Source organism: Euleptes europaea, unplaced genomic scaffold (assembly GCF_029931775.1).
Source record: "Euleptes europaea isolate rEulEur1 unplaced genomic scaffold, rEulEur1.hap1 H_2, whole genome shotgun sequence".
Lineage (NCBI taxonomy): Eukaryota > Metazoa > Chordata > Lepidosauria > Squamata > Sphaerodactylidae > Euleptes > Euleptes europaea.
Window position 1 is genome coordinate 1,106,130 of NW_026612050.1, and position 14,005 is coordinate 1,120,134.

The 14,005-nt window shown below is 43.2% G+C and overlaps 1 pseudogene; it reads left to right on the plus strand.

Annotated features, from left to right (window-relative positions):
- LOC130492911 (lysine-specific demethylase 4C-like) overlaps positions 1-14,005 on the plus strand; it is a 117,578-nt pseudogene that overhangs the window by 1,571 nt on the left and 102,002 nt on the right.

A 14,005-nucleotide genomic window follows, 5' to 3' on the forward strand; every position in this document is an offset into this window, starting at 1 on the left:
TGGAACTATTACCCAATAAAACTGATGTTTTACCACCTTCAGTAATAAGCAGAGTTTGGACATGCATACCAAATCCTAGTAATTTGACTGGTTGGTAAGAAATTTGCTACAGTTAAGGGAAACTCAGCATGTGTTAAATGGAGAAAACTGACTCAGCCCTCAACATCTGAGAAGATAATCTTGAAAAACAACTAGAAAAATAATTGCTTCACCAATTTACATGTTGGGTAGCAGCTTTTTACCCCTGAAGGAGTAGTATGGGCATTTCTTAACTCAGGGCTCACTTCTAGAGCTACCAACTGCCTATTCCTCTCATGCAGGCTTAATGGGATGTTATTTGCCCCCATGCCATGAAAAGCTTCAGTTGCCCATTTCCACACACACTTCTATTAAAGGGACAGGGTGTTTTTCTTCAGGCCAGTTGGAAACTTTTTGCATCATTAGGAGAGGGCAATGGCCTCTAGAAGGGTTTTCAGCATCTTCAGACACAAAGTTTGAGGCCATTGACATATACAGTTTTTCACACATGCCATCAGCTGTCAAGGCCATTTCAGGAGTTGCTTATCCTTATAAAATCTCACATTGCCTAGCTTTTTAGTAAAGTATGCTCTGCAGAAAAAAGGCAACAAAACTATTCCACAATAATTTTGAAATATTTTATCATCCACAAAAGGAATTCTCTTCTATTCTTTGTTTTTTGAAAGGGATGGGGAGTGGCAGAAGTACCAAGTAGAGGGAAAGGAACAGCAGGACTCCCACTTAAACTGCTCATCTTCTGGCATGCTAAGCAAAGTCCACAGAATCTTTCTTAAGAAAAGCAATTCTCAAAAGAAATTTGAATCCCTGATGGTTTTGTGACAAAACCAAACTCGGAGGTTCTTAGCACTGCTGATCAGAAATGTCCTTTACTTCCAAACTCCTGTACAGCTGCTATTTCTATCCTTTTCTCTTGAGTACCACCTAGCTGTATTAGCACTGGAGATTTTTGTCATAAAGATATGTACTGTTTGCTGGCAATAATGTCATTTTCACTGTGCTTTGACTGTCTTCTCATTTCAGTCACTTTTATTTTAATAATATCTTGTCTAATGACAACATGTAGGTGCATGTAACATTCCTTATGAGAGTAACTTTATGCATATACTTCCCCATTTGGTTTGTCTTAACAAAACCTATGTCATGAACCTGTATGTCAGCTTTGTTTATTGTACCAGTCTTACCTCACTGCCCCTTCCCATAGGGAATTTTGGATGAGAGATGCCTGTTCAAGAGCATTGCAGGGGTTGTGCTGCTGCCCTGGAATGGGCTACCAGTGGGAGTTACGACCATCTCTTCCCTAATGGTTTTTAGAAGAACTTGTAAGAAGTTTTATTTCAATGAGCTCTCTGTTTTTATCGTGGGGAGTTTTATGGCCATGGTAAAGTTACGGTATAGTGGTTGTTTTTTATGCAGATGTTTCAGTAGTGTCTTTTGGCTTTTAATGCGGTTTAAGATTTAAATTAAAGTAAAATGCAAGAAAAAGGATTTTGAATTTTATTGAGAAAGACCCTTATATGGGGTCATGGTAGGTTATTGTTAAGAATAGATTCCAGTGGTTGGGGTTTGATGACATCATAGAACAAATAAAGCCACTGGAACTGAATTTGGATAGGACAAGTACCTTACTGAGAGCAGTCACTAAATAATTAGCTGCGGTGAGTGCCTGTAAGAGGGTTGGATCTTGATCTGTTCGGCCTTTAAGTCAAAAGAACAGTAAGATAAGTAATGCTGTTTAAATTGTAATGGTTTGGTTGCTATCAGCCTGCCTTGAGCCCACACTTGCAGGGAAAGGTAGTCCTAGAAGTATTTTAATTAAATTGTCTCTCTTAGAGAAATGAAGGAAAGCAAATGAAAACATCTAAAAGCTGGCATCATCCATTAAGCAACCCCCCTGCCAGATCTTTTATGATGTTGGTTAAATAGCAGTTAACAAGCAATGAAGGTGAGCATGCTTTTACTAACCCCTCTAATAATATATCTTTCAGCCAATATGAATATATTTGCATATAGACTTGAGCTATTTTATAGCACTAAGGACAAAAGGATATTCTGAGCATGTATCAGAAACTTTGCTGCTGTAGAATGAATTGCATCAAAAGCTTTCGGCATGCTTTCCAAATACATGATATATATATTTTTGTACATTTCTACCTTTTTTGACTCTTAAATCCTTCTAAAGACATTAAAAGGGACTTGTAAGAAGCTCAGAAGAGTATGTAGTTGCTTAAATACTACATGGGGGATAAAAGTTCATTTTGCAACCAGATAGTCTATGTTGGATTTTTCAGCAATTAGCTTTAGCATGGAACATTACATTTTATTGAATGAATGCAAGCAGAGCTAAACAGACCACCTCTAGGCCTTCTGAACCAACAGTGAACTGCTTTGCTCTTGGTTCTTTTCTATATAAACATTCTAGTTGGATCTTGAAAGAAATCTGATTCTCCAGTCAACCTTGGTTATTATCTGGTTTGTGAAAGAGACAGTGTTTTTGTTCTGAGCAATCAGAATATCAGAATTACCAAGTTCCTTTCGTTAAACTTTAGAATAGAAATTTTATTACAGTCAATGACCAGCACATTCGTTAAACTTTGAATTCTGTGTGCAAATTCAGGTCCAAATATAAAGGAAAACAAATGCTTTGCTTTTGTCAGCCTAGTTGAGAAAAGCTTCCCCATGGTGTGCATTAATGTAGATCTATCTGAGATGCTGTCAACATGTTTTACACAGTATCTTCCTCTTTTGTGATTCATCTGCATCAGCCCCACTACACCACTGATAAAAGAAAATACTAACCCAGATACCAGATCAGCTGAAAGGTAAAAGGTGAAATGGAAGAAAGGATAGGTTAGATGTTAGCCGTCTGGGACCTGAAATTCATTCATCTTTCAATGTCAGTTGAGCATCCAATCCTTCCTGACAAAACAAATGCCTCCAAATTGATTGGCTTGAGTTCATCTTTAATGCAGATTTCTTGTTGGTGCTTCCACTGAGACTTGTGGCTTGATTGTTTAGTACTTTGGAAATTCAGTTCACTCAGTATTGCTGAATCAAGTCAACATGTCTATTCAAATTCTTGATAAAATAGAGAAAGGATGTGTGTTATATGCAACTGTTTATGCAAATATTTAAATGAATCATAGAATCATAGAGATGGAAGGGACCACCACGGTCATCTAGTCCAACCCCTTGTACAATGCAGGAAATTCACAACTACCTCCCCCCACCCCCCAGTGATCCCTACTCCATGTCCAGAAGATGGCCAAGATGCCCTCCCTCTCATGATCTCCCTAAGGTCATAGAATCAGCATTGCTGACAGATGGTCATCTAACCTCTTCTTACCACCTCCTGAGGAAGCCTGTTCCACTGAGGAGCTGCTCTGTTAGAAAATTCTTCCTAATGTCTAGACAGAAACTGTTTTAATATCAATCCGTTGGTTCTGGTCCAAACTTCTGGGGCAACAGAAAACAACTTGGCACCATCCTCTATATGACAGCCCTTCAAGTACTTGAAGATGGTTATCATATCACCTCTCAGTTTTCTCCTCTTCAGGCTAAACATACCCAGCTCCTTAAACCTTTCCTCATAGGACTTGGTCTCCAGACCCCTCATCATCTTTGTTGCCCTCCTCTGGACATGTTCCAGCTTATCTACATCTTTCTTAAATTGTGGTGCCCCAAACTGAACACAATACTCTAGGTGAGGTCTAACCAGAGCAGAGTAAAGCGATACAATCACTTTGCTTGAACTGAACACTATACTTCTCTTGATACAGTCCAAGATTGCATTTGCCTTTTTAGCTACCATAGCACACTGTGACTCATGTTCAGTGTTTGGTCTACTAAGAACCAAAGATCCTTTTTGCACACACTACTGCTCAGACAAGTCTCCCCGATCCTATAATTATGCATTTGATTTTTCCTACCTAAATGCAGAACTTTACATTTATCTTTGTTGAAGTGCATTTTATTAGCTCTAGCCCAATTCTCCAGCCTGTCAAGATCATCCTGTAGCCTGGCTCTGTCTTCTACCATACTTGCTACCCCTCTCAAATTAGTATAATCTGCAAATGTAATAAGCATCCCCTCTATTCCTTCATCCAAATCATTTATAAAGGGCCCAAAACAGATTACACTCTACTAGTCACTCCTCTCCAAGTGCATGAGGAACCATTGTTAAGTGCATTGTTAACCATTAACAAGCACTCTTTGGGTGCGATCTGTCAACCAGTTACAGATCCACCTAACAGAAATAGGATCTAAACCACATTTTCCCAATTTGTCAACAAGAATATTATGGGGAACCTTATCAAAAGCCTGACTGAAATCTAGATAAACTATGTCTAACTGGGTCTAACAAGTCTATCCAGACTTTTCGTCACATCTTGGATGCGCGCTCCCAACAGACAGCACACCTCTCGAGACGACAAGTCTGGTCGACACACTTTACCCTCTACCCCTCTCAGTAGGGAATCCCCAATAACCAACACTCATCTACTCCTACACTGGGGAGCAGAGGTTTGAGTCCTATCATCCACATGAACCTTAGAGACCAGACAGGACTGGCGCTTAACCTGTGTTCCAATGGTCTAGATTCAGCATCTATGGGGAGGTTTTCAGACCGATTGCTAAGTGTCAGGTAAGACTTTTTTGCTTTCTGCCTCTGCCCCTCCCACCAGCATCTACACTAGGGCTGTCGATTTGGTTCGTCCTGAACCGAAAAACAGCCAAATTTCCCCTGATTCGGCGGTTTTTAGTTCGGATGGAATCAAACTCAAAAAAGGCGGGAAAACAAAAGCCGAATTCAGCGAGTTCGGGGTGTTCGGCGAATAAATTCAGCAAATTCGGGGTTCGGCGCAGCAGCATAACCATCAGTTAGTAAGCAGCATTCTCCTGCGGCCAATCGGTGGCCAAGCTGGGTCTTCTTCCCCACCCTTAATGTGCATCTCTGACAATGGGGGTTTGCAATTAGCAGAGCTTGTCACCCACGCCCAAAGCTCCCAGCCCCGACAAACAACTGAGCTGCGGGGAACAAGGGCAGGGCAGGTTCGAAAAAGATGGAACAGAAGACATCCACAGTAAGACCCATTTTGGGGCTTTTCTCTATAATTTTTCTCCTGTGTGTGTGTGTGTGTGTGGGGGGGAAGCAGAGTCTGTGTGTGTGTGGGGAGGGAGATGTTTCTGTGGGTGGGGGGGAAGCCAAAGGGAGCCTTCGCCTTTTCTGCGGGGTGTGTGTGTGTGTGTGCCCCCTGATGGAACAGAAGACATCCACAGTAAGATCCATTTTGGGGCTTTTCTCTGTAATTTTTCTCCTGTGTGTGTGTGTGTGGGGGAAGCAGAGTCTGTGTGTGTGGGGAGGGAGCAGTTTCTGTGGGTGGGTGGGGAAACCAAAGGGGGCTTTCACCTGTTCTGCAGGGGGGTGCCCCCTGAGTCTCTCTCTCTCTCCCTGGTTTGAGAGGGGGCCCTTCAGTTGTGTGTCCTCAGGTTTTCCCTCATTCATAAAATCGGTTAGGTCTATTTTGATGCTTGCTCAAAACTGGTTTTCAAATTGTGACTTAAAGAATGCATTTGCCTGGTCCTGAGTCTGATGCAAAAGGGGAAATTCCACCCTCTCCTGCTCCTTATGCATAGCTAGCTGCCTCTGTCCCTTTCCATGGTTTGCAAACTCCCAGGTGTCAGGTGTTGCTTTGCATGGTTGCAAACGTGTTGTTTTGCATGGTTTGCATGGTTGCAAACATGTTGCTTTGCATGGTTTGTATGGTTGCCAATGTGTTGCTTTGCATGGTTTGCATGGTTTGCATGGCTGCAAATGTGTTGCTTTGCATGGTTTGCAAACTTCTTCATACCTGCCCTGCCCTTGCTCCCCGCAGCTCAGCTGTTTGTTGGGGCTGGGAGCTTTGGGAGTGGGCGGCAAGCTCTGCTAATTGCAAACCCCCATTGTCAGAGATGCACATTAAGGAGGGGGGACCCCTTTCGGGGCTATATCTCAGCCCCCCCAACCCAATCTTTACAAAACTTGGGGGTTCTTGCAAGAAGGGCCCCCTCAAGCTACGCTGAAGGTTTGGGACCTCTACCCCCAAAAATGCCCCCCAGAGCCACGGAAAGGCGCGATTGTGTTTTTAATGGCTTTATTCAGCCAAATTGTCCCCCGAACTCCGGATCTCATGCCGAATTGCACGAACCCGAAGCGGGGGAGTTTGGACGTCGGCATTTCCTGAATAAAAACGGGCCAAATTTTGCCAAATCCGAATTTTACTGAATTTTTTTTCAACAGCCCTAATCTACACCTCAATGGAGACCTGCCCGGCTAATTGTTAGTGTGTTACCAGGTCCCGCGGAACAATGCCTGGGAGCCCTGGAAATCACCTAGCTATTTCATGCATTAGTTTCATGTATGGGTTTTTCAATGAGTAGTTACCGGCAGTTACCTTCTGTATTGTTTCCTTGTATTTGAGCCATCAAGACAACTCTGCCGCACCTCGTCCTTTTGTATTATGCCATGAACCTAATCAATCCTATTGTATGTACCGGTGTTTCCCCATGTCTGTATTCTAGCCTTATGTTTCTATGGACTGACTGAACTCGCTGGCTTTCTTAATAAAACTTTTAAACTCACGACTATGTCTGGAGTGAAGTTCCTTATGAAAGAAAAGCAACGAAGTACTGCAGCCTGACACTAAGCAGCAGAGGAATAGAATGTCTCCTGACTTTCCTATTCCTGTGGGTAGCATTCTTCCATGTGTCCTTCTCCTGAGGTTGGTCCCCTTCCCCACTGCTGGTTGTCACTGTACTAATGGGGCACCTCTACAGCGGCGAATGGAGAAGAAGAAGAGTTGGTTTTTATATGCCAACTTTTTCTACCACTTAAGGAAGAATCAAACTGGCTTACAATCACCTTCCCTTCCCCTCCCCACAACAGACACCCTGTGAGGTAGGTGGGGCTGAGAGAGCTCTAAGAGCTGGCTTCATGTGTAGGAGTGGGGAAACCAACCCAGTTTACCAGATTAGTGTCCACCACTCATGTGGAGGAGTGGGGAATCAAACCCGATTCTCCTGATTAAAGTCCACCTCTCCAAACCACCACACTGAGAATTGAGGGAAGATTGTTCCCCTGCCCCTCTATCATGTGTCTTTCGGGCAGGAAAAGCCATTGAGGCTTGGACGTGTATTGAGGGGAGGGGGAGTGCTCTATTCGGAGCTGATCATTTGAGAAGTTTTTAAATCTGTCTCTGTAGCTGGCCTGTGCATGTGCAGTACCCATGTGTGCCTGCACAGAAGACCACTTGATGAACCAGTTACAGGTAAGTGTAACACTGTTTCTATCCTTCTATTAAAATCCCATCAAATGCTTATTATTTTAAAGACAGAGAGAAACCCATAAATATAGGGTTGACTACTCAGGCTTCATTCCTACATATACTTGATGCCATGTATGTGGTTACTGGACCACAGCTATAAGAAAAATGGAAATAAGTAGCACTGTTGTCACCATATTCATTAAGCCCATCTTTATTCAAGTCACCTCCTGCTCTTACAAGAGCAGAGAGATACAGGCAAAGAAATACAGAGAAGGTGATAAAGGAAAAAATAAAGCAATCTCTGTGGATATAATTGTTCAGTTAATAATTTCTTTTGAGTACTATGTTATTATAGTGATTCTGAACTATTTCCTAATGAGAGAGCCATATTTTTTTAAAAAAGCTGAAGCTTCCAAAAGTTAAGAAACCCAAAGCAATGACAAGCAACATAGCATGCAGGGTACCTGGCTATATTTATTTTTTGTTTACTCTGCTTAATTGGATTTTTGCCTGTTGAAATGTCCCATAACAGCAAAGCAAAAAGCCATAGGGAATGCCACATCAATCAGAACTATAAATCTGTTTGGCTAGAGGACTATTTATTTATTTAGAAAATTTATATGCTGCCTCTCTAGAGACTTGCTCAAGGCTGCTCACAAAATAAAATAGTAGCACGAAACTCACAACATAAAAACAAGCCATAAAAACCTAGGCTCCAGCTCCTGGGTAGATTAAGACAAAGGCTTGGATCTTATACTTTACTTGTGCATGCACAGCAGTTTCCTCCATTGTATTGTGGAGTACATTCCACTGACAGTAGGCAAGTCATACTCATGCAAGGCCAGCATCTTGTGCAAGTAGAATGTGCCTAGTACCCAAGGAATTTTTCCACACTGAAGGACAGCACAACATGAGTGGGAGGATGTATAGGCTCCAAGTCAAAGCCCACAGGCATATTGAAGAAGGGTGGCGAGAACATTGCATCTTCTCTGTTTTGTACCCGCTCTTGCTAGGGTAAGTAAGGGTGGAGTTGATTAATAGCATATGTAATTCACTGTGAGGACTAATCAGACCAGGTAGGCAGGCATTTATTCTCTTGGATGAAAATTCATAATTACTCTGATATAATCCAGGATGGAGGTTGATGTTTCAAGAATAGGAAATAATGAACACATGAAGCTGCTCTGGTCCATCAAACTCAGTATTGTGTACTCTGACTGGCAGCAGCTGTTCAGGGTCTTAGGCTGAAGGGGAAAAGATCAGCTTGATTAATAATTTCCTCCGGACCAAAGGGGCACATTACATTCCAGCAGCACTTAAACTTTATCAGGTGAAAACCCTAGCACAAATGCTATATGGAACACAACTCGATTCTCCACCCTCTTGTCTTATTCCCATTGAGCGTGTGCAATCCAAGTTCCTTAGAGCTGCCCTACAATTGCCAAGATGTGTTCCAAATGCTTTGATCCGTTTAGAAACTGGCATGGTGAAGGTGGAGGCAAGGATTGTCCTGTCCTTGATTTATGTCTGGCTAAAAATTAACTTTAACCCTAATGGTCTTCTCCCACTGATCCTTTGTGACACCTTTAGGTCAAAATGGGTGATAGCCATAGAAGACAAATTAAATAACTTGGGTTTTACATCCCTAGCACTACTTCAGTTAGGGTGAGAACAAGCTAAGTTAATTATATCCCAAAGGATTAAAGACATTGAGAGACAAGCAGATTTAGCAAGGGCGCCTCTATTCATGGCACCCCTCCATTCTAAATACATCCTAGCACCAGCAGCCTATCTCCACTATTTAGAGATGAATAATTATAGAAGGGCCTTTACCCTGGCCAGATGTGCAGCCTTACCTTCTGCTATGCTAGAGGGGAAATTTAAGAAGACACCCTGGGAGGAGAGATTCTGCCCTTGAAAATCGGGGGACTTAGAAACTGTTGAACATGCCCTTCTGAACTGCAATTTTTATACATTACCCTGTTCGAAGTTTATTGAGCCCCTCTTATCGAGAATGGGACCTGACAGGGCAGGTGAAAGGTTTGAGATGCTCCTACAAGGGGGTAATCCTTCAATCACTCTTCCGGTTGCGAAATTTTGCATGGCAGCAATGAAAATTCGACGCCATAGAACAGCCTCTTAGCGCAATTGACAGATGTGTCCCAGCTGTAATTTTCTTTTAAAGTGTTATAGGACTCGGACTGTAATTCTTTGTAAGAATTTATTAGCCCATGTTTTCTGTTTTATCTCGTTTTATCTGGCTAAGGGCTGTAAATAAATTATCTATCTATCTATCTGAAGTCTTTTACCTCAATTACTACCTGATCCTTTTACCTGGAGATTCCAGGCATTGAACCTGGGATCTTCTGTGTGCCAAGCAGATGTTTTATAACTGAGCCACAGACCCTCCCTTATTAACAGCAGGAGATAGTCCTATGATTGTTTAAAATAGGTCTTGAGTGGAGATTTACACATGTCAAATGGATTGAGACAGAGAGGTGGATAGAAAAGAGCCAAGAATTTTAAGTTAGCTGGAAACTAGGTATGTAGCAGGGGAGGGGGGAATTTGGGAGTATGATCACTTCCAGTAGGCCGTTTATATATTTATAAATAAAGAAATATTTCAAAGACACCATACATTTCCACCTCTTTTTCATCCAATGAAAGCATCAATTTAGTATGCAGCTGTGGTGAAACAAGTTACATGCTAAGGAATGCAAATAGAACTGCCTGCACCATCACTTCCTTCTGTGAATCAATGGTGCAGCCATAGTTGGAATAGGATGTACAATTCTGGTCACCTCTGTAAAACAGAAATTTGTACAGCACAGCTGGAAAAACTGCAGAAAAGGGCAATCAAAACAAAACAAATAAGAGTTGGTGTGCAGCTTCTAGTTGAGAAAAAAGACAAATGAAAGGGACATGACAGAGATTTCTAAACTTACAAGTGGGGAACTGCAAGAAACTTGCAGAAGTAGCCATCCCATTCCCCCACCTTGTGTTTCTTCCACTCTTTCCCTACTTCTCTGCCCCCCACTCTTTCTTCCTCCTGCCACCCCTTCTCTGTCTCTCTCTCCCCATGCCTGTCACCCACCACTCTCATTGTCTCTTTCTGCCTCCCCAACCCCATCTCTCTCTCCCCTCTACCCCATCAATCTCTTCCTCTGTTTTTTGCTCCCATCACCCCATCACTATTTCTGTCTCTCTCCTTGTGCCCCCCCAGTCACCCTCCCACCATCACTGCTGTTGCAGGTCCAGATGCAGCTTCGTTCACCCCTCCCCACTATTACTGCTGTTAGCAGTGAGCTTGGCATTGCTTCTAGTAGGCCTGCTGAGGCTTCCCCCACCACCATTGTGGTTTTTATAGGCGAGCCTGGAGCAGCTCCCAGTGGGCCTGCTGAGGCTTCCCTGTGCACTAGTGCCACTCTCAGTGCCAGTACGGCTCCTTGCAGGCCCACTGAAACTCCCCCCCATCACCGCTTTAAACAGCAAGCCAGTGCAGCTCTCATTGGGTTGACTGAGACTCTCCACCCCAGTTGCTGCTGCTGGTCCTGGCTAGACTTCATCCCCCTCACCAGGCTCACCAACAGGAGGAGGAGGTAAGAGTGTTGTCTGCACTTGCTCAGCCAGCGCTTTTGTTTTTTTGAGGGACTAAGCCCCCCAATTTATTATGTCTTCGTTTCAGATTTTTCTGCAAACCTGTGGGGACCCCCAAGTTAGCAGAAGTACCTTTTTTCCTGTGTAGCTGCAATCCACAGATGCACATACCTGCAGATGGGGCCACACTTTCACAGTTAGAATATACAAGCAGGAACCTGCAAGAACTTGTGGGATGCATCTCATTTTCCCCTCCCCCACTATTTCCTCTTTCTCTTTCCTGAAATCCCCCATAGCCTCTCCCCCTTTCCTGCTTCCTTATCTCTTTGCCATCCAACAGCCAACCTACATTTATCTGCTCCTCTGTCTTCAGCTTTCCTTCTCTCCCCCTCCCCAGCTGCCTCTGTAGCAGTGGGGCTAGCAAAGCCGGTAGCTGGAAGTGTGCGGCAGCGACCGCAGTGGTGAGTCTGGCCTGGCCATGATGGTGGGGCTCTGTGCACTCCTCCACTTCGCCAGCCCCTGGCTTGGAAGGGTCCTGGAAGCGGGGTGGAGGCAGCGGCTGGAAGTGTGCAGTGGTGGCCGCGGCGGCGTTGGCACCAGCGCTGAGGAGTGGGACAGGGAGTGCTTCCGGGGGGGGGGGGGCTTGAGGGGTGGCAAAGGCTGCAGCGAGGAGAGAGCCTGCAAAGGAGGTGGCAAAGAAGGTTCCCGGAGATGGGTGGAGGCAATGAAAGAGCATAAGGAAGGGGAGTTGACCCACACGCTGAACCTTACCTAGTAATTGCGTTTCTTTACTTAAAATCGGGACAAAAGTGGGATTTGAAAACCAGGAGAATTTTCGCAAGGGAAAATTGGTCCTGCAGGCGGGACCATTTTGACTAGTAGCCATGGATAGCTCTATCCTCCATGAACATATCCACTTCTCTCTTAAAGCCTTTCAAGTTGGCAGATAGCACCACATCCTGGGGCAGGGAGTTCCACAATTTAACTATGCATGTCTACGTGACCTGAGACATGTTACCAATGGCAATTAGCTGACCAATTACCTAAAGACACATTGTTGTTACATCATCATACTGCGTCTGTATAAACAGTCAATACAAACAATTTAACCCTTTACTTTCTGACAGAAACAAAACTCGCATTCTATTCCCAACACTATTTTACAGTCATAGTATTTGCTTAGCTATTTAAGAGATTTCTGAAGGATCATCTATTTGTCCTACTAAAAAAATCATTCATTCTTTTCCATAGTTTTGTGATTAATTGGATAGATCTATAGTTTTTGAGCTAGCCCACAAATTTGCAAGCTATGGTACTTCAATTAGCTGTTAAGCATCTCTCCTCAAATTAGAGACAACTTAGAGCCATGATCTATATCTATGTAATATTTGCATATCTTTAGGGGACAAGATTGAGTGGGTTTCAGAGTGTTCCAGTAATTTATACAAAAAGGCTATATTAACATTAGAATCCATCTGGTAAAGTAATTAAAAGATTTAAATATGGGAGGGTTAAGTGAAATTGCTGAATTTTTAATTAGAGATTATACAGTTTTGTGTCTGGGGATGGCTGTTAACCTTGCTTACAGCTAAAATAAAGCATTTGAAAATTATGATTACCCATCTCCTTCAGAGTTGTCCTTGTCAGAGTCATTCAGGTGAGCTATTAATTTAATTGCTATGATGCATTTCTTCATAGTAGTGCTGTGATCCCCAAACTTCTTGAACTATTGTACCAGATAGGGAGTTGGATCCAGACTACATTTTCAAATGACCTGTCTCTTCCTCTCACTACATTTCTCTGATCTCCACCACATACTGCTCCTGGGAGATAGGAAACCATGAGGAATGACTTGAAGGGGTTCTGCAGTAGGAAGGGGAAATAGATGGAAATTGCCATCTAAGACAATATAGTCTGTATCCAAGCCACTATATAGCTCTGCCTTCTGCCCATCCAGGATATGGATTATGCTAGCCCAGCATCAGGGGATAAATATCTGAGGTACTTAACCTGGGAAAAAGAAACATTAATAAGCATATACACCAGTACTAAAATTGGGGTTTTTAATTTGGAATTGGGATCCTTCAGATGTGTACATCATAACCTAAAAATATGGACATTTTAAATGTCCACCATTCCATTAAAGAACAGCAAACAGCTGTTTCCCCTCTAAAAAATGGAAGATCACATTTTCGAAGGCTCCACGCTCTTCCAGTGCCTGTGCTCACCTCAAGGAGCTGAGCAGATGTGGCAAGTACATAACAACAGCAACACAGCTGTGCCTGGCATTGACCAATAACTGCATTCTGGACCTTGAGGACAGTGTAAGTGTCATCAAGACAACATGGATCATGGCACAGTGAAACAGAGGACAGCTGGTACTGGAGGTCAGCATACCCTGCCTGTTATGGACCAAAGTGTTCCACTCACTCCTATGCAAGGGGTACCTAGGGGGAGCCCAGCAGTAGGAGGTTCATCTAAAGGAATACCTGCTTTCCCACTAATCCTGGTTCAAGGCATTTGCACTGTGGATTATTTGGTAGAGCACCACTATACTCAGCACACTAGTTTGTGGCCAAGACATCACTCCCACTGACACCTCCCACTGCCCCCCATGCTACTTGGCTGGACCTCCCCAAATAAACTCTTTCTGAACACAATAAGCCCCCCCACTTAAAATGGGTTTGTCAATATTACCCGGAAAGATGCAGCAATATTTTAGTACACTTGAGGAACCTCTTCAATGGAGAGCATTTATGCTAGCTCGACTCAGTTCCTTTCAATCTAAGGTTTTATGCGGGAGATTTACTAAGACTCCCTTTAACAAGAGGGTATGTCCATGCGGAACGGGCCAGCCAGACACCCTACATCACATTATCTTAGTTTGTCGCTTACATGAAGAACCCCGTAAAAATTTTATATTACCCTAAATCAGCAAATGGATGGCCCTTTATAGAACACCCACTTGCCAATTCTTGCTGAATGACATTACAACTGATGTTACGGTGAAGGTGGTGGAGTTTTTGGCAGAAGTTGTTATGGTTAAGATTCAAACTCAGTTTTAATCTAGA